General features: G+C 34.7%; 2 long non-coding RNA genes across 2 annotated transcripts in view; both read right to left on the bottom strand.

Moving 5' to 3' along the window:
- LOC105240483 overlaps positions 1 to 16,481 on the bottom strand; it is a 318,511-nt gene extending 302,030 nt beyond the window's left edge. The window contains exon 1 of the long non-coding RNA XR_004624143.1: positions 16,390 to 16,481. This is a non-coding gene — a long non-coding RNA (uncharacterized LOC105240483). The remainder of the gene's footprint in view (positions 1 to 16,389) is intronic.
- A 126-nt stretch (positions 16,482 to 16,607) lies between these two features.
- Positions 16,608 to 20,225, bottom strand: part of LOC117801532 — a 147,052-nt gene continuing 143,434 nt past the window's right edge. The window contains exon 3 of the long non-coding RNA XR_004624146.1: positions 16,608 to 16,781. This is a non-coding gene — a long non-coding RNA (uncharacterized LOC117801532). The remainder of the gene's footprint in view (positions 16,782 to 20,225) is intronic.

Here is a 20,225-nt window from a genome sequence, read left to right as displayed (position 1 = left end):
TTTCAACTTTTTTGTAATTCCAATTAGTTAACATACAGCGTAATATTAGTGTCAGGTGTAAAATTTAGTGATTCATCATTTACATACAATGCCCAGTGTTCGTCACAAGTGCACTCCTTAATCCCCATCACCCATATAGCCCATCCTCCTGCCCACCTTCCTTCCAGCAACCCTCAGTGTGTTCTTTCTAGTTAAGAGTCTGTTTTATGGTTTTCCTCTCTCTTTTTCCTCCCCTTATGTTCATCTGTTTTCTTACTTAAACTCCACGTATGAGTGAAATCATATCATATTTGTCTTTCTCTGACTGACTTATTTCACTTAGCATTATACCCTCTAGCTCCATCCACGTCATTCAAATGGCAAGATTTCATTCTTTTTATGGCTGAGTAATATTCCATTGTGTGAATATGTGTGTGTGTGTGTGTGTGTGTGTGTGTGTGTGTGTGTGTGTGTGCTATATCTTCTTTATCNGTGTGAATGTGTGTGTGTGTGTGTGTGTGTATGCTATATCTTCTTTATCCATTCATCAGTCAACTAGCATATTTTTTTAAGAGGTCAAACAGAAATAAACCAAAGACAAAAATTATTGAATGATGCCCCAGCTCCTCAGCCTGGTGTTTAAATCTGCCCACATCTCACATCTGGCTACAAAATTATTTTCTAACAGGATTTTCATTCCCCTGTGCCTTCTCAAGGGAGTGTGATGTTGTACAAAATGTGGAACAATTTAAAAGTATTTTAAATGGAGCAAATACTACCAAATTTGGAAGGTGGGTTTTATTATTAAGTGAAATTCATTTTTAAAAGAGTATTTCTTCACACGTAGTAGACACTCAGTAGTTTATTCTTTTTTTCTTTTCCATTCCACTCATTCTTTAACTAATTTAAAATTTCCTCTAATATGTATACCTTTTGCTCATTCAGATGGCTCTTCCTGGCATACCCATTCTTCCTATTCTAGTACGGCCAAATCCTACCTCCTCTTCAAGAATGAATTCAAATGACACCTCTTTTCTATTTCTGTTCCCAAGCCCTACTGGTCAATAATGACCTTCCCAGTGGTACTCTATCTGTCTACTCTGGGGCATTTATTTCATCTTCATTGTTATAGTCTAAGAATAATGGCAAATTAATACCTGGCTCATTTTTTAATGACTCCTCACTTTCCTAACATCCAACATGGTACCAAGCACAAGAGTACTTACTAAGTAAATACAGGTTATCTGAACATAACTTATTGTCAGCCAAAAAGATCAGAACCATAGAAATTATTGAAAATTCACAAGTCCAACAGTTAATACAGGGTAGCAACAGAATTTGAGCCTTGTTTTGCTGCATCCTAGGACCTTAGAACCTATATTATGCTAATTCTCATTAGGAAGGGAACATAGATTTTCCCGTTTTCTTAGATTTGAAATATAGACCCAGTTCCTAAGGCAAAATCTAAAAAGACTGAAGGTTCTTTACTTTGCATATGTACTAGTTGTTTCTATAGTCCAAACAGAAGCAATTAAAAATAACATGCTTGATATATTTTTTTTTCAGTGACTCAATGACTCTTGGACGCATCAGAGAACTGAAATCATAGGGAACACTGCCATTTCAAAATCCAGAAAGAGAAGAGAATCCAGCAAGTTATAAAAGAGCTGCATTCTGCGACAGAACTGCTGGAGTATAAACTGGTGAGGACACTCAAATGGTAACTTTGACAAAGTACTGGAGCCTGAGTGTGGACTAGCATAAAAGTGAGAAACTCCTAGGAGGCCTTAGTCTGAAGGGAGCCCCCAGAGTCTCATGAATTTTCTGGACCCCACTAGGTTCTTATGGTGAAAATTCAAGAAAAATCCTCCCATAGTTGTGGCAGAGGGAGAAATGAGTAATTATTGTGAAATATGCCCAAAGCATTCTATATAACAAAGACCTCCTTTCCAAGGGAAAAGATTTCGCTTGAGCTTATCTCAGCAGAGTGGAAGGATATTTGTCCCATTTTAGCCCCCTCTAGTGTTACTGTCTCACCTATGAGGGTAACAAAAAGCTATACCTCATGATAAAAACCCTCAGCAAACTAGGAAGAAAAGGGAACTTCTTCAACTTGATAAAGAACATCTATAATTAGCCTACAGCTAACATCATACTTAATGATGACAAATGAGATGTTTCCTTCTAAGCTCAGAAGAAAGGCAAGGATGCTACTACCACCACTTCCATTTAATATTGTACGGGAAATCCTAGCTAATACAATAAGACCAAGAAAAAAAAAGGAAATAGAAGATATATAGATTGGAAAGGAAGAAATAAAACTGTCTTCGTTCACAGATTACATGATTGTGTATGTAGGAAATCCCAAAGAGTCAACAGAAAAACTCCTGGAATTAATAAATGATTATAGAAAGGTTGCAGGATACAAAGTTAATATACAAAAGACAAATGCTTTTTTATATATCAGCAATGACCAATTGGAACCTAAAATGTAAAGCACAATACCATTACATTAGCACCGAAAGAAGGAAAGAAAGAAAGAAAGAAAGAAAGAAAGAAAGAAAGAAAGAAAAAGAAAGAAAGAAAGGAAAAGAAAACTATCAGTTGAGAGAAATTCCACAAAATATCTAAATAGCACTCCTTAAAGCTGTCAAAGTTACCAAGAACTAGGAAAGTCTGAGAAACTATCACAGCCAAGAGAGGAGACTAGGAAACATAGGGATTAAGGAGAGTGGTGGCGTCCCAGACGAGATCCTGAAAACAAAGGAAATCTGAATGGAGTAAGCACTTTAATTAATAATAATGTGTCAGTATTAGCTTACTAACTGTAACAAATGTATCATGCTCAAGTAAGAAGTTAATAAGAGGGCAACTTAGGTACTTGTTATAGGAGGATTCTCTCTACTGTTTTCATAATTTCTCAATGAATCTAAAACTGTCCTAAAATAAAAAGATTTTTCAAAAGAATGGTAGGCTTAGAAATAGATAAGATTATATTATAAACTTTGTAAAGCAGCATATTTCCTTAAGAGTGCTCTGTTGAACAACGGAAGCAAGGGCCTTGCCCCAGCATCCTGTTGTTCTAACTTGCTTCAAGGTTGCTGCCCTTAATAGGAGAAAAGGTCAGAACATCAATGCCCGCCCCAAGAGTCAAGATTATCATGTATAAGATTCCACCTAGGCAAGATCTTTAGAGGTGTATTTTCACAGACAAAAACAGCCTGAATTTCTACGACAGTTTGGAGGAAACTGAACTATTAAACAAGCTAGCAGAGAACTGCCCATCACCAGGCACTCTGCAATGGAACCCCCAGGCCTCCACATGTGCACCATAGACAGTGGGAGGAGAGATGCACAACTACCAATGGGGTGCACTCTCCAAAGCCCAGATCAGATGTGGTCATCATGACATGGGGCATGAAAGCTCCTCACAGAGAAAAAAGCAGCATCAGGAGCTGTTAGGACAGGAAGCCCCACTGCTCCTTCCACTGAGACTCAGTCATTGCTCTAAACCATGTGACAGCCATCTGTTTCCCTTCTCCCTTTTCCAAATGAGATTTTTTCATTGTAGTAATTGTGAGCTGACCTAAACCAACATGGTTATCCACAATTATGAGATTCTTTTTCCTAAGGATTGGCTTCCAAAAGTTATAGGTAAATATAACCTAAATGTTCACTTCCCACAAATTTGTAAGACTGAAACCAAATTCTGCCACCTGTGCCTTTTTTTTTTAGATGACTATATGTTTTCTATAAATGCAATGAAGTTTCAGTTCCTGTTCCTTCTAGTCATACCATGCATGGAAAAATCACTGGAGACTAGCCACAGGATTCAGTTTATAGAGTTGGATTAACTCAAAGAGCCTCTCCATACATGTCTAAATCACACCTAGACAAAATCCCAGGCCTAGAGTGCCATTCCACAGAAAAATGGAAACAAATAGAAAGGAAAGGCTACAGTAGTCACTAGATTCTCAAACCCTGTTCATGCAAGGGCAGAGATGAGTGCGTAACATTTCTAGACAGTACACGTATCTTGAACATCACTTATTTCATGAATGAGTAATCATTCCTAAAGTCAATTATCTTAATTAATAAATCCTTTGTTGGAGGTGAGATAAAGATAATTGAAGCGCTGGTCGNCGTCAGTATTAGCTTACTAACTGTAACAAATGTATCATGGGCAAGTAGGAAGTTAATAATAGGGCAACTTAGGTACTTGTTATAGGAGGATTCTCTCTACTGTTTTCATAATTTCTCAATGAATCTAAAACTGTCCTAAAATAAAAAGATTTTTCAAAAGAATGGTAGGCTTAGAAATAGATAAGATTATGTTATAAACTTTGTAAAGCAGCATATTTCCTTAAGAGTGTTCTGTTGAACAACGGAAGCAAGGGCCTTGCCCAGCATCCTGTTGTTCTAANATAGCCGCAAGGATGGGCTGAGCCCTATGAGATGCGGTCCCAACTCAAGTGCTTCAAATGTTAACCAATCACTCAACAGGATATATACACTAAAGCTGACACACACACGAATACAGCATTGTTCTTTAAGGTATTTTCAATCAAATTTCAGATCTATTTTTTCTTCATCCTTGTGCACTGGATATATAGGGAGTTTTGGCTTTTAGTAGCTTAATCATGGAAAACCTTATAGTGATCAATGAAGAGAACTGCTCATCACCTGGAACTCTTAGACTTTCAGCTGGTTGCAGTAAGGAGATGATATTCAAGGATGGTCTCCCATGGAGAAAAGGGGAGTTCTCTAGTCTCCTGGCATTATGCATTTCTTTAATAGGAAAATAAAACTATAGTCCAGATTCTGTCTTCCGTCTCAATAATCTGCAGCCAGCCAGTTGAATGACAAAGGTACTATTTTTCTCAAAAAAAAAAAAAAATAACCAATTGCCTCTGAATTCTCTGGGCATCAGTAAAAGGACAAAGGAGCCCAAAAGAACACACACACACACACNGTTATAAACTTTGTAAAGCAGCATATTTCCTTAAGAGTGTTCTGTTGAACAACGGAAGCAAGGGCCTTGCCCAGCATCCTGTTGTTCTAACTGGCTTCAAGGTTGCTGCCCTTAATAGGAGAAAAGGTCAGAACATCAATGCCCGCCCCAAGAGTCAAGATTATCATGTATAAGATTCCACCTAGGCAAGATCTTTAGAGGTGTATTTTCACAGACAAAAACAGCCTGAATTTCTACGACAGTTTGGAGGAAACTGAACTATTAAACAAGCTAGCAGAGAACTGCCCATCACCAGGCACTCTGCAATGGAACCCCCAGGCCTCCACATGTGCACCATAGACAGTGGGAGGAGAGATGCACAACTACCAATGGGGTGCACTCTCCAAAGCCCAGATCAGATGTGGTCATCATGACATGGGGCATGAAAGCTCCTCACAGAGAAAAAAGCAGCATCAGGAGCTGTTAGGACAGGAAGCCCCACTGCTCCTTCCACTGAGACTCAGTCATTGCTCTAAACCATGTGACAGCCATCTGTTTCCCTTCTCCCTTTTCCAAATGAGATTTTTTCATTGTAGTAATTGTGAGCTGACCTAAACCAACATGGTTATCCACAATTATGAGATTCTTTTTCCTAAGGATTGGCTTCCAAAAGTTATAGGTAAATATAACCTAAATGTTCACTTCCCACAAATTTGTAAGACTGAAACCAAATTCTGCCACCTGTGCCTTTTTTTTTTAGATGACTATATGTTTTCTATAAATGCAATGAAGTTTCAGTTCCTGTTCCTTCTAGTCATACCATGCATGGAAAAATCACTGGAGACTAGCCACAGGATTCAGTTTATAGAGTTGGATTAACTCAAAGAGCCTCTCCATACATGTCTAAATCACACCTAGACAAAATCCCAGGCCTAGAGTGCCATTCCACAGAAAAATGGAAACAAATAGAAAGGAAAGGCTACAGTAGTCACTAGATTCTCAAACCCTGTTCATGCAAGGGCAGAGATGAGTGCGTAACATTTCTAGACAGTACACGTATCTTGAACATCACTTATTTCATGAATGAGTAATCATTCCTAAAGTCAATTATCTTAATTAATAAATCCTTTGTTGGAGGTGAGATAAAGATAATTGAAGCGCTGGTCGTAGCCGCAAGGGTGGGCTGAGCCCTATCAGATGCGGTCCCAACTCAAGTGCTTCAAATGTTAACCAATCACTCAACAGGATANATAGCCGCAAGGATGGGCTGAGCCCTATGAGATGCGGTCCCAACTCAAGTGCTTCAAATGTTAACCAATCACTCAACAGGATATATACACTAAAGCTGACACACACACGAATACAGCATTGTTCTTTAAGGTATTTTCAATCAAATTTCAGATCTATTTTTTCTTCATCCTTGTGCACTGGATATATAGGGAGTTTTGGCTTTTAGTAGCTCAATCATGGAAAACCTTATAGTGGAAGAGAACTGCTCATCACCTGGAAGGAACTCTTAGACTTTCAGCTGGTTGCAGTAAGGAGATGATATTCAAGGATGGTCTCCCATGGAGAAAAGGGGAGTTCTCTAGTCTCCTGGCATTATGCATTTCTTTAATAGGAAAATAAAACTATAGTCCAGATTCTGTCTTCCGTCTCAATAATCTGCAGCCAGCCAGTTGAATGACAAAGGTACTATTTTTCTCAAAAAAAAAAAAAAATAACCAATTGCCTCTGAATTCTCTGGGCATCAGTAAAAGGACAAAGGAGCCCAAAAGAACACACACACACACACATACAAAAGTATAGTTAAAAAATTATTATAATTGGGCTGATAGCAAGACACTTAAACGCTAATAGCAATGTAACAGTTACATGATGCCAAGGAAACAACAAACCACCTATGTTGACTTACAAAACACATTTTATAGGACAAATCATTTTAAAATTTGATTTTCTAGCTAACCTCTTTTCAGTCTTTATTCAAATGGCACCATCTCACTTAGGTCTTTCTTGGTTACTGTATCTAAAACTGACCATCCCAAATATTCCCTCAGCCCCTTTCCATCATTATTTTCTTAGCTCTCTTTCTGTATATCATACTATATATTCTACTTATCAGTATTTCCTATGTCATATAAATTTTCTTGAGAGCAGGACTTCTTGTCTATTTGGTTCACGATTATATTCCCAGTGCCAGATCCATACCTAAAACATAGTAACTGCTCAGCTGAATTAATTAAAATTAACACGTCTCTTTTGTAGGTGAAATGACAGATCATCGTTGTGATATGCTGCCTGTTTATTTAGGTGGTAAAATTAGAAAAAATAATGCAACAATATTTTTTAATTAAAAAAATCAATACCTTAAAAAATTATCTAAAGAGCAAATGATGACAGACAATAAAATAAGCGAGGTCTAAGCAAGTATACTCAGGTATAAAATTTCTAGTTTTCACTGTAGATCCATTACTTTTCCTACCTTTATATTGAAAGCATATATCATTATTCAAACCAAATTAGTTCACTGGTATACCTTTTATATTTAAAAAATCATTTTAAGTTTTTTGTAAGAACACCAAAATAAATGTCAAATTAACATGTTAGCATTCTGTAACGTAATTTCTCCAATTATTTGGAAGTACACTAACAAAAAGTCATTAATGATTACTCATTTAGCTACTCTCTAATAAGATGCGGACTGAAGGCTGAGAGTGATACAGAAAGAACATTTCTAATAAAGTAAGAAAAGATAAACTGCAGTCATGACCAAAGCCTAAGTAAGCAAACATGTTCCAAACTGAGGAACGGAAAAGATCTTCAACCCTGTTTCCCAGTAACCTTTTCACTACCAGACACAGAATTAGAAAACATAAAGCATAAACATAAACTCTTAGTATGAAATGAACATTCATCTTGATCATACAGAGTGAAGAGAAGCCAGTATAGTGTGACTAAGAGTGGAATTATTCTAGAATTCTATCCTGGGTTTCTCACTTATTAGCTTGGGGTTCTTGGAAAACTTACTTAACATTTTTGAGCTAGAGCCTGAGTTTGTCCCTCTGCAAATGGAGTAAAGAGCATGGAGGTAATACTTTCTTCTCCAGGTTATTGTAAAGATGAATAGTATCATTTCCATTGAGTGTTTAACATACTGTCTGCATACATTAACAAACTTAACCAATCTGCAGCTGGACCACAAATCCCCACGTCAATGCATATCCTTTGCTGTAGTGAAGACGTGGGTTAATTAGGAAGTACTAGAGTTGAAGTCAAAAGACTCCCATATTTTTTTATGAAACTATTTATGAAAACTTGTTTTAAGATTTCAATAATGATTCAGGATATTCCATTAATCGAATTGGTACATTCTCAAGGGAAGAAAAAAGTTCATTCTAAAGATGATACAAATGAAAACAGAGTGCAATAAAATATAAATTGCATAGAAAACAGATGATACAATGTTAATACCATCAAACAGAAATAGGCACACTTAACATGGGCCAAAATATAAACACTAGGATAAGTAGTAGTATAAATTCATTTTCTTGAAGGTAGATCCACATAAAGATGTCCTATAAGTTATCTGACTCTTCACATGCAATCTAGGCTTCTATGTCAAATCTCTCACTTGTATTTTTTCACTCTGCTTTTTGAAATCAACATTAGACAGTGTGCCTGATATTAGAATTTCATCCTAGAAGATTTATCCCCAACTAAATAATTTATTTTGCAGGTGGAACCCCAAGGCAAATGATGTAATGATGTAACGTAATGATGTTTGGTCATGTAAGACTGGGTTCATTAAAAGAAAGTTTTCCTTTGTTTTGAAAACTTTAAAATACAGAGCCCTGTCTACACTATTCTCCAAGAAGTAAACATATAAAATAGGGATGTGTCTGCCTCTTTTTGTTTTCCAGCCTTTAATTACACGGCAAAATTGGAAAATTAGAGATCTACAACTCTCACCGTCTTAGAGTAAGAAAAGTGTTTCTTGTGCCCATTTCACTTGCAAAAAGGAAGGTAAGGGATTCTGAGATCAAAGGCTATTGATCACAATTCCAAAGTCAATGTCACATTTCTCATCCCGTGCACCAAAGAACATCAGTTAATCTGCAAGCAAGCAGACCAGACCCTAGGCCAAGCCATGATCACCATTGAAACTGGTGTCTAGCAACAACGATAATTCACCAAGGATCCATTACTTCTGATGGACAATTAACTCACCCTGGAAAACATTGTGAATGCCTTAAGAAGTACAACTTATTTTTTTTTAAAGATTTTATTTATTTATTCGACAGAGATAGAGACAGCCAGCGAGAGAGGGAACACAAGCAGGGGGAGTGGGAGAGGAAGAAGCAGGCTCCCAGCGGAGGAGCCTGATGTGGGGCTCGATCCCAGTACTCTAGGATCACGCCCTGAGCTGAAGGCAGACGCTTAACGACTGAGCCACCCAGGCGCCCCAAGAAGTATAACTTATTTTAAAACTATATTGACAACAAATTCCACTAGAGCCACCTTCATTTTTAACCCATGTTTTATTTTTTGTTAGTAGTAAGCTGTTATCCCTACAATGAGTATCTTTACAAAGAGACTTTACTTGACTGAGACTCTTAATATTGACTCTGGACTCTTGATAAAACTAGCTCAGAATGATGAAGGTATTTTAGAAGAAGAAAAAAAAAGTCTCAATGTCCGAGCTGCACATTTAAAATCAGTTTAATGCTCTGGGGCTCCTTTTGCCAAGTTTGTTTGAAGTTTTAGGGCCCCTTCAGAAACGCTGAGGTATACACAAACATTCAGTTTCTGAGAATGGAATTCAAATATACTGATGGACCTACTCCTCTTTCCTCTCATGGAGTGAGAGTCTAGTGGAAGAGATGGAAACCAGTAAGTGTAGGGTTCCTCTCAGTGGATACAATAGCAACTCAAGTGGATGAGAATGCCATTTGAAAGTGAGGTTAAAATTTCTATCCAACAAATGGACTGCCCAAACACATCTTGAAGGTGGTCCCTCACACAAAATCCCAGGACTTTTTTTTTTTTTCCTTCGTAAAGGTTTTTTTGAATCTGTTGTTAAGCATCAGATATTTCTTTGCATTGAGTATCTTGTGGTAATTTCTTTGCCAGGAACTGTTTCACATTCCTTATCACTTATACTCATGACAATAATATATCCCAGAAGTATTTTCTGGAATAGATACTATAAATTAGGAAGGACATTACACCACATTAATTCTAAATAGATAATGTTATTACCTACTTTAATAATATTTGGTAACCTGATCTGAGAATCATGAACATTCTAAAAAGTCATAAAAGAAATCTTTTTACTGAACCAGAAAATAAATGGCATCAAACAACATTAAATGGAGTAGCTTGAACACTGGAGGAATGGAAGAATAGTGCTTTGCTATAGTCAGTCACCAGGTTCTTTTATCAGGCAAGACCTTAAAAGTTCTCTTTTCATTCTCTTCTGGCTATCAGATATAATTCCTTACATTATGGGATAAAAAAACTTTTCCCTTTATAAGAGCTATAGTTGATTTTTGCACAATCTGCTCTTTTTTTAAAAAATCCTATTAGAGCCACTGTCTTAATTACTGCATGATCACTCACCTTACTAAACTCACCTGGAGATAATGGTGAAGATATGCACCAACCTTTATTTGCAGCCAACTAGACCATTTTTATACCCAACCAGATGGTATTTTTAATGACAACCCTTATAATATAATTGGAAGTAAAATAATCTAGAGAAAATATGAAAGAAACCAAGATTTTTTACAAATATTTGTTTATTTAGCCACCCTTTTTAATTATTGCTAATTTAAGAATTAGGATAATATGTGAAAGGAACCCACGATTGTAAACATTAACAGTGCTATACTGTTTAAAACTGCTTGTGTGTGTGTGTGCGTGTGTTTTCACATAAAAATGTGCAATGTGAAAAATGGAAAGTATTTCATAGTGTTGCTGGCTAGATGGATGTGCTAATAATCCGGGTCAGCACACATGGCCCTATTCAGCAGCTCTGGGTGCACTGTGATGATTAGGAATGCTATTTTGAAAGGTGGAGCAAGAGGTCTGCCCTTGCATACACAAAAGTACAGTCCTAAGCAACTAGATGATAATTACCCACTCCCATTACCATTCCTTATAAAAGAATAAGCTATTAGTTGTAGAAAAATTACATGCATGCATGGAATGTACTGGGAGAAATGACTGAGGACCATAAATATTACTAAATACTTAGACTACCCTAGTGTCATGAAATTACAAATGTATATAGTGAAAACTTAACATCTGAAATCAACTCTTCCCACATAAAAGACACTTAAAACAGTTTATATTTTTATGCCTTTTGGTATCTTGCTACCCATGTGTTGTGTATAAAGCTTAACCTCATATATCAAGTCCACAGATCCTAAGTGACTTGGGAGGGGTCGGAATGGAGAGCAGGACTGATGACATCCTACACTAGATCTCATGCCCATATTCTCCTGGTGTTCTCCTTCTTTCTTCTAACCAATTTTTCACATCCTGCAGCTCCTTGTTTTCTATCCCTGTAGTAGTTGATTCTTCACCTGTTGTAGTTCCGTATCTCAGGCAGGGAATGTCATCTGCCAGTTATCCAGGAAATTAATAAAGGGACTCTCAATTAATACATGTGTAGCCTAAGTGAAAAACTGCATCAATGAATTAAAATCTACCCTTGTGAAATTGTTTTAAAAATAAATTAGGAAAAAATCAATTTCAGGGGAGAAAAGAGAAAAGCCTTTTCGAGATGTGGAGATGTTCTAAAAAGATTCCCTAAAGGTCATCATTGACAACACAGTGCACACCGTCATTATTTTCTTTTATCTCACTCTGTAGTGGTTGAGGGGACACATTTTTCTTTTCTTCTTTTAAAGACATTTAAAAGCAGTATTCCAGTTTCACAGCCAGCATCTTCACACCATTCGAAAAACATACAGTCAATCATAAGCCCAAAGAGGAAGCAGAGGGTTTACTTAAGTTTTCACTTAAGTAAAGTTTAGTGAAAAGCCAACAGATCAGTGTGATTATGGCTAGATCAATGATGCGTAGTTCTGAAAGGTTTTACACAAGCAGCAGTCTTAGAATGCAGCTCTGAGGAGCAGGTAGGTCAGAAAAAACATAAACGCAATGCCCAGCACATGTACCTCCCTTTGGGTCCATAAAGAATCTGACCAGATTGTCTAACGGGAAGCCATTCTCGCCACAGGGGCAGGGTTGAAGTGCTTCCATTTCCGATGACTGCATTTCAGCCTTGAGTATGTCAGCTAAGGTTTTCTGCTGGTCAAAGTCACAAAAATTCCGGTCGATATCTTTTATGAGGAATGACAAATGTAAAAAGATAAACTTGACTCTGTCAGATAAACTCTATGGGCTTTTACTAGATCCCAAGCAAAGATTTAACAATGTGTAGTCAATTTCAAAGTCTTCTGCTAATTCAAGGAAACAAAAGACTCTCACTAAAAAGATTTCAACCAGGCTGGAGACTATTATGTTCAGGCTACGGAAACCTTGAGAGCTGTCCTTTTCAGATATGAACTGTTACATAGAACTTTTTTTTTTTTTTAAGTTTCCTGTGACTGATCAGAGAAATGGGAGCCATATCAAAGTTTTTCTTCAGAAGAGATCAATTTTGAATAATCTACATACGGCAGAATACTTTTGGAGTTCTACCTCAACTTTTCCAAAGTCCCTGCACGTACCTCAGTCTTTAACGTAGAAACAATACATTTCACAAATAACCACCCTCGATCTCTCCTCTAAAGAAAAGAAAGATTCATTTTTCACTTTTACCTACGTGTGTTCTAAACTACCTCTAGATTATCTCTAAACACAGGGATGGGGGGTTTCATCTGGCAGATATTTGGAGAACCTACTTACTTTTTTGAGCTTTAAAAAAATTACAAACTCCTCCCCCCTGTTAGCATAAGCGTGTGAGGTTCCTATCTGACCATGTTTTTTAATCTGCAGGGCTGCACTAGGAATGTTTTCCTCTTTTTCTTCTCCTTCCTGTCCCTCTCTTTCTCTGTCTCCCTTCTTCTTCCAATTCTGATATGGAATTCCAATATTTGTCATAATAGATTGTAACTATTTATCATTTCATTCTATCTCACCAACCTTACTTAAAATAATTTCCATTTGGAAGTTGCACACAGACACCAAAGAGATCACCAAAGGGCCTGCAGTACATGCTGCATGGATTCTAATCACGGCTATGTCACCACCTGCCATGTGACCTTGGCACAGCCACAGCTGATGGTGTCTAAAATGTCACAAAACTATCCCATTCACTAGCATGCACAGCAGAATAAAAAAACCTCTATTTGGTACTTCAAAGCAACAGATTCTAGTTCAATGTTTTCATTCACTACCACCTTAAAAACATCAGTATTTGTAAACAATTACCTTTATACACTTTGGCATGCACAAGTTGGTACTGTATTATTACAGTCAAATAAATTGTACCTAGGTACCCCCATGTGTCAAAATAAATGCCAAGGTTCTTGTGTCCATATAGCATGCCTGTGCTCCGGATAATAGTGAAATAAAAGTGACTTCTATACAGATGTCCTTAGTAATGAAGAAAAAGGAATATATAATACATAACCAAAATAGTGTTTAAATTCAACATTGTTCACATTTTTCTAAGCTTCAGTAGCTTTTAAAGAAAGATTTCAGGGGCTACATATCCCGTAGAAAGCATCAAATCAAAAGGATTGACCATTAAGTTTAGCAGCATGATTCATTTTATCAACTTCCCGCAGCCTTCTAATACTCCTTTTCAAAAATTGTGCAAACTGTGTGAGACTGTGCGTGTATTAAATTACACCATTATGTCCTTAGAGGAAGTATTTTCTATTATTCAGGCAAGGAAGGATCTTTGCTCAACCATGACAGGTTCACAACTAGCTGATCTAGAATTTCTGGTTGGTGTTCCACACAAGCCAGTCAAACCCTAAGAGATGAAAACAATTATTCTAAGGAGTTTTCCTGGTGCAATATCCTTGGTCCAGAATAATATGAAACCTTAGAGAAGAAAGACTCCTCTAAGGTAGCTGTTTATGTTCCTTCCTGCAATAAAATAATTTCAGTTATGGAAGCACACAAAAACTATTTACATTTAAAATAAAAATGACTTTCTCATTTGTAGCTAAAATTTTTTAAATTTAATTCTAGTTCCATGAATTGAATTGATTTATCAATCAATAATACATGTTCTCTTTCTGGATAAAGTAGATCTACACAGGAGCTGTCCAACTATTGTCAATAGTATAGGCACATGCAATGGTTCAAAAGACAGTTAGCTTAAGACGTCTTACAAAATATCTTTCATTGTTTTCTTTATGCTCATATGTATTGCTACACTCTCTTCCAAAGCTTTTGCTTTCATCTGAAAAATTTATTTAACTATAATATTTCTCTTTCCCCAATAAAATAAATTGTAGATCCTAAGGGTGTCGTTTTATCACTATTTCTTCTAATGTTAAGGTCTAGAAAATTAAACAACTGCAAAAACAGTGATAAAACCCAAGAATTTTAGAAAAATTGTGTATTTTACTAATGCAGACAAATCAATTGCCTAAACAATGATTCATATGGCAAGAAATAAAATAAAACAAATTGCTCTTTCAAACAGATATTGAAGTCAGGAAACAATTCATGCTTAGACCTGAAATATTAGTCACAGCACTGTGACCTCTCACCTTCAGTGATAAAATACACAGGTCAGAATTGACAATACATACTCATGGCTGATCATGGCTGCTAGTTATTGATCAAAGGAGAAAAAAAGTACTTTGCAGGAAAAACATTGCTCTGAATTACAAACATCCATTCTCTCGAGACTCAGCAACTCTCTGGGCTTCTCCCTTTGGAACTGGAAGCAAGAAGTGAGTTCAGCCAGTATTTAATATCAAGTGAATGTGGTGTTTAATCAATAGTCTTCTGCTTTGTTCCTCGATGTGGAAAGCAGTGTCTATTCATTCAGCAAAGGTTAATGCCAAGGGTCAAGTGATTTCACACTCTCGGTAGGATCCACAACATTGCAGTAGTCCAGATGCCCTAGACAATGATGACTCAGTTGGACTGATTTATTGCCACTCGAAGGCCCTGCTTAATACTAGTGCTCTCTTATGATAATACCTCAGAAAATAGCACTGATAAAAGAGGAGGCAATAATTACCTACATTTTGAGGTAATGTCTTCATTTCTAACAGCCTATAAAGATGTAAGGTCCATTTTAAATGATCTGCTTCTGGTATTAGCAAGCCATTTAAATGGGATCTTATCAGCATCTTCTCTTTTATGAAATACACCACAGAAGAAATTCAGTAACCTTATGATACAAATGTAAATTATAAGTAATATGGTTTAACATATGTTTTAGGTAATCCTTTTTAAATATTTACTTATTGTAATATTTTTCATATTAGATGAGAAGAAAGAAAAAATATTTGCTGATGGGAGGAAAAATATAACTGAATATAGTTAATTCCATTAAACAAGGGAGACCCAGTTTGCAATTTGATTTCATTTTTTTTGACCAATTCTACCACATGACAGGCAGGCTAAAAAGACCTGCCTGTATATTCTTTCTAAATGTGGTTCACTTAAAGAAGCATTAGTTGAGGTCACTGTTTTAAACCAGAACACATTTAACTATGTCAGGGGTCCAATCTTTAACATGTTAGCATCCATGATTATTATTCGGCAATGTCTCATTCCAGATGTGTTTTATATAATGAAAGAAGTTCAAATGTCACCAGGAAAACAGTGTGAGAAGAATTAATTGGAAAGCTTATCATAGGAAAGTGATTTAGAACCCAGCTTTCACTAATATATCTCTGGATGATGACTATACCAATCAATTAGTAAAATAAAATAAATTCTGTAAAATTATCTAAAGACATCCTATCATTACAAGTGGAAGAACATTTGAAATAGTTTATTATATCGCATTCCAGATGATTAGTATGTAAAGCACTCTAATATAAATGTTCTGCCTTCTACTCCCTCTTTTCACAGGAAATATGGGATTTAAAACTCTAATCCAAACTACTTAAAACAATGATTAATTCAGAAATCTTACTTCAAACTATTTTAAACTATTTAAAAATATATGTGAAGTGTCACAGATGAGTTAAAAATACATGTTTTATTCATTTAAGAACACATTTTTATTTTTTTTTTATTTTTTTATTTTTTTTTTTTTTAAGATTTTATTTATTTATTTGACAGAGATAGAGACAGCCNTACAGATGAGTTAAAAATACATGTTTTATTCATTTAAGAACACATTTTTAATTCTCAATGACAGTTTGCCTTAAAAACACACAAAATGGGTAACAATCAGTACTTCTGATGTGAACAACAATTTCATTGTGTAGTGATTACTTGTATGATGTCCAGAGGCCTAAATTTACCTTTTAATCAAACTTATCCTCAAAGGATGATGACTTGTCTGTAATTCTTTCCCAACGAGAATGATTTTATAGGCCATATATTTCAAGACCTGTAATGGGGAAAGAAGGAAGAATAATTTAATAAANTGAAGGCAGACGCCTTAACCGCTGTGCCACCCAGGCGCCCCTAAGAACACATTTTTAATTCTCAATGACAGTTTGCCTTAAAAACACACAAAATGGGTAACAATCAGTACTTCTGATGTGAACAACAATTTCATTGTGTAGTGATTACTTGTATGATGTCCAGAGGCCTAAATTTACCTTTTAATCAAACTTATCCTCAAAGGATGATGACTTGTCTGTAATTCTTTCCCAACGAGAATGATTTTATAGGCCATATATTTCAAGACCTGTAATGGGGAAAGAAGGAAGAATAATTTAATAAAGGTTTTGAAAATAAGAAGAACAATGAAATAAACTAAATGCATTGGGTTTTTCTTGGCAAAAATACTATTAGTGACCTAAATACACTATAGAAAAGATTGTGAGTCGACAAGATTGAATGTTTCAAGGATATTCCAAAAGTGTTTTTCCACAATAACTTTCCCATACTCTAGGCTTCAGGCTAAAGATATTTACTGGGAAATATATTTCAGTTAATTCAGATGGGAATAAAACAAGTAGCCTAAAAAGAATGTGCATGTCTAATTTTGCACTTCAAATACTACTAAATAAATAAGTAATGTCGTTGTTTTGAATGGCCAATAAAATATCTGCATTCTTTGAGTTTTGCAGTTGTATCTAACATACATATAATGGCCAGAATAAAATGTGTTTTGTTACTATTTTGCCTATAGTCATAATAAGTATGAAATATAAGTAATTGTTCATGTTTCAGCCTGAGAAAATACATTTTCAAGAGTGCACTTTTTATTTCAATAGTAATTATTTCTTCAAATCCTGCCAAAGTATTTTTTTAAAAATACATGTGGTCGCTCTTTTGTATTCTTTTATGTGTTCACGTGTGAAAAAAAAAAAGATATATATGAATCTTTGTTAATGCAACTCTTCTCTTATAAATTTAAACACTATTTAGAACTTAAAAAAAATTATCTCCTTTCAACCATGCACACTCATCAGCTGTAATTCAAAACACTTTAATGCTGATTTCAGTGCCTTACGTGGGAATTATCTTGAGGACCATACTTCTTTCAGTAAAAACATTGCTTAGGTCAGGACAGCAAGCTTAATGGGCTGATGTTTTGATGATTACTGCACAACATATCTGTAGCTAACTCACTTCAAAATATCAATTTCAAAATACCTAGGTAGGAAAAAGGGAAAAAACATCATTTCCTTCATGTTTTCAAACCTATTACTTTAAAGTTTTCATGAAAGCTTTATTCAAAGGTTCAAACTATTATTGTAATAAAGTTGCCAGATATTCTAATGAAATAAATTTTCTTTAACAATGTCCTCTGATAGGTCACAAAATAGTAATAAAACATATTACATTTTACTACTACAAAGAACAACACACTGTTCATCTTACAAAATTAAGAAAATTCATTACAGCATGATGACTATAGTAAACAAGACTGTATTGCATACTTGAATGTTACAAAGAGAATAGACCTTACATGTTCTCACCAACGAAGTAGTAATTATGTGAGGTGTAGAGGTATTAACTAACTCTACTGTGATAATCATTTAGCAATATATGTGTATCAAATCATGTTGTACACTTTAAACTTATGTCCATTATATCTCAATAAAGCTGGAAAAATATTTTTAAATTCAAAAAAAGGAAATTCAAATACGAAAAAATAAATTTAAAAAGATCTTTAGTCTCATCTCCTATTTATTCATGCATCCAGTCTTTTGTACATGCATGTACACAGATATAGACATGCACATACTATATGTATGCATATGTAAAAAACCTAACATAAAATGTATTTATAATAGGATCAGAGTCATCCATACTATTTTTTAACTTAATTTTTACTAGCAATATACTGTGAATACCTTTGCATATCCTTATGTATACTTTTGTATCATATTAATGATTATATCAAATTTCACTTATCACAATAATCTAATTACCAATTTTTCCTTTTAAGCATTAAAATCATTTTCCTCTTATTAGTATTATAGATGAGGATGTACCAAATCTATTTCTAACAAAATTTATTTAGAAAAAATATCTTAAATAAAATCTTAATTAAAAAATGAAAAAAAAGAAAAAGCATTTAGAAAAATATTAGAGACTCAAAGCATACAAAAAGTCATAAAACTTTGGGCAGGTTAGAAGAATAATCACTCAAAATATGGAAATTTCATTGTTAACTTTGTGAAGCAAATAGAGAATGGAAATATTTTTGACCATTTTAACCACATAACTTCCTAGACATTGTAATACACTTCATAGTAGGCTTTATATGTTCTAATACTTTAAGTTAATAACTGTTAAGTTTCCACTCAGTTTTTTGCTCAAAAAGTTATTTTTAATGGTCAATACTGTATATAACCGTCCTCAACCACAAAATGGGAATTTATGAGAGCTTCATCAGGTTGAATATGGTATTACAAATATGTAACCTTATAGAATGTTCTAAAATCTTAATTTGGTAGCCATTTTAAAGATATAGCTCGACTTTATTATAGAGATCATGTTTTATTCAGTTGTATACTATACAGTAATAAGATGAATAAGCACCAAACCACAAATCTTATTTAGATGTATTAAAGTCAGTCTGGTTAAAAAATTCAACATAAAAAACTCATTATTTCCAAATCCCAATATAAACCAAACACCAATTAAAGGTTTTTGCTATAATTTACTTTCCAAATGATTGTCCACTATGACATTTAATGAACAAATTTAAGTATTTACATATTGCCCTTTGCTTATTCAATATTCATTAATTAAAAATTCCCTCTAAATTTTTATTATTTTATATATGCGGATTAAAGTTGTCCTTTATTCCAAAGACATTTTAAAAAAATAAGAACTCAAATATTCTCACATGAGCCCATCAGTAGTCAGCTAACATTTATTATTCATTTCCTACATTTTTACAGACGACAGATTTAAAAATAATTGTGTTAAACTGATATTTAAAAATCAGTGCCAAAAACCAAGAGGCTAGTAGTTTTTAGATATCACTACTCCTGAAAATTCGAATTGTTAATAACAATAAATACTATATACCACAAGTATTAAAAGGTTAAAGTTGACAGAATTTACTGTGAAGTAAATTTTATTTATATCTCAACATAATGTTGTTCATGAGTTGTATTTTTAGGTCAGTAATTATTTTTAGATCAGTAATTATCCAAATTATCCAAGTATATCTATTCTATTAAGTAGACCAATGAAAAAAAATGAGATTTGTCATTCTGTCCTTTAACCCAGTATTACAAATTAGGCCATTCACACAATTAGGTAAATCACAATCTTGCTGGGGTTTAGGAAGAGTTATAAACTTAAAAGGTACCCTTTTGTTGGTTAATTAAAAATAAAAAATTGTCACAGCATAGCTTTAATTTTAGGTCATAGACTACTATATATATATACAAATATATATATATATATATATATATATACTTAAAAATCATGAAAAATTGGGATACTCCACCAAATTTTGTTCTGTGGAGCCAAAATGCTTTGAATATATATTTTTAAAATGTTCCTTTCTCTTAGCTTACTTTACAGGTATTGCATTCAAGAAGGAAACATATTTATAATGATTTGCAGAGTAGGATAGGCAAGATTATATAGTGGAAGTGAACAACACCTAAATATTAGTACCCAAATTTTCCTTCTAACTCACCACCTGGTCAATAGGTGG

The sequence above is a fragment of the Ailuropoda melanoleuca genome, chromosome 3, assembly GCF_002007445.2.
Source record: "Ailuropoda melanoleuca isolate Jingjing chromosome 3, ASM200744v2, whole genome shotgun sequence".
Classification (NCBI taxonomy): Eukaryota; Metazoa; Chordata; class Mammalia; order Carnivora; family Ursidae; genus Ailuropoda; species Ailuropoda melanoleuca.
The sequence above is the reverse complement of the archived record's forward strand: the minus strand, read 5'-3'. Positions and strand labels throughout refer to the sequence as shown.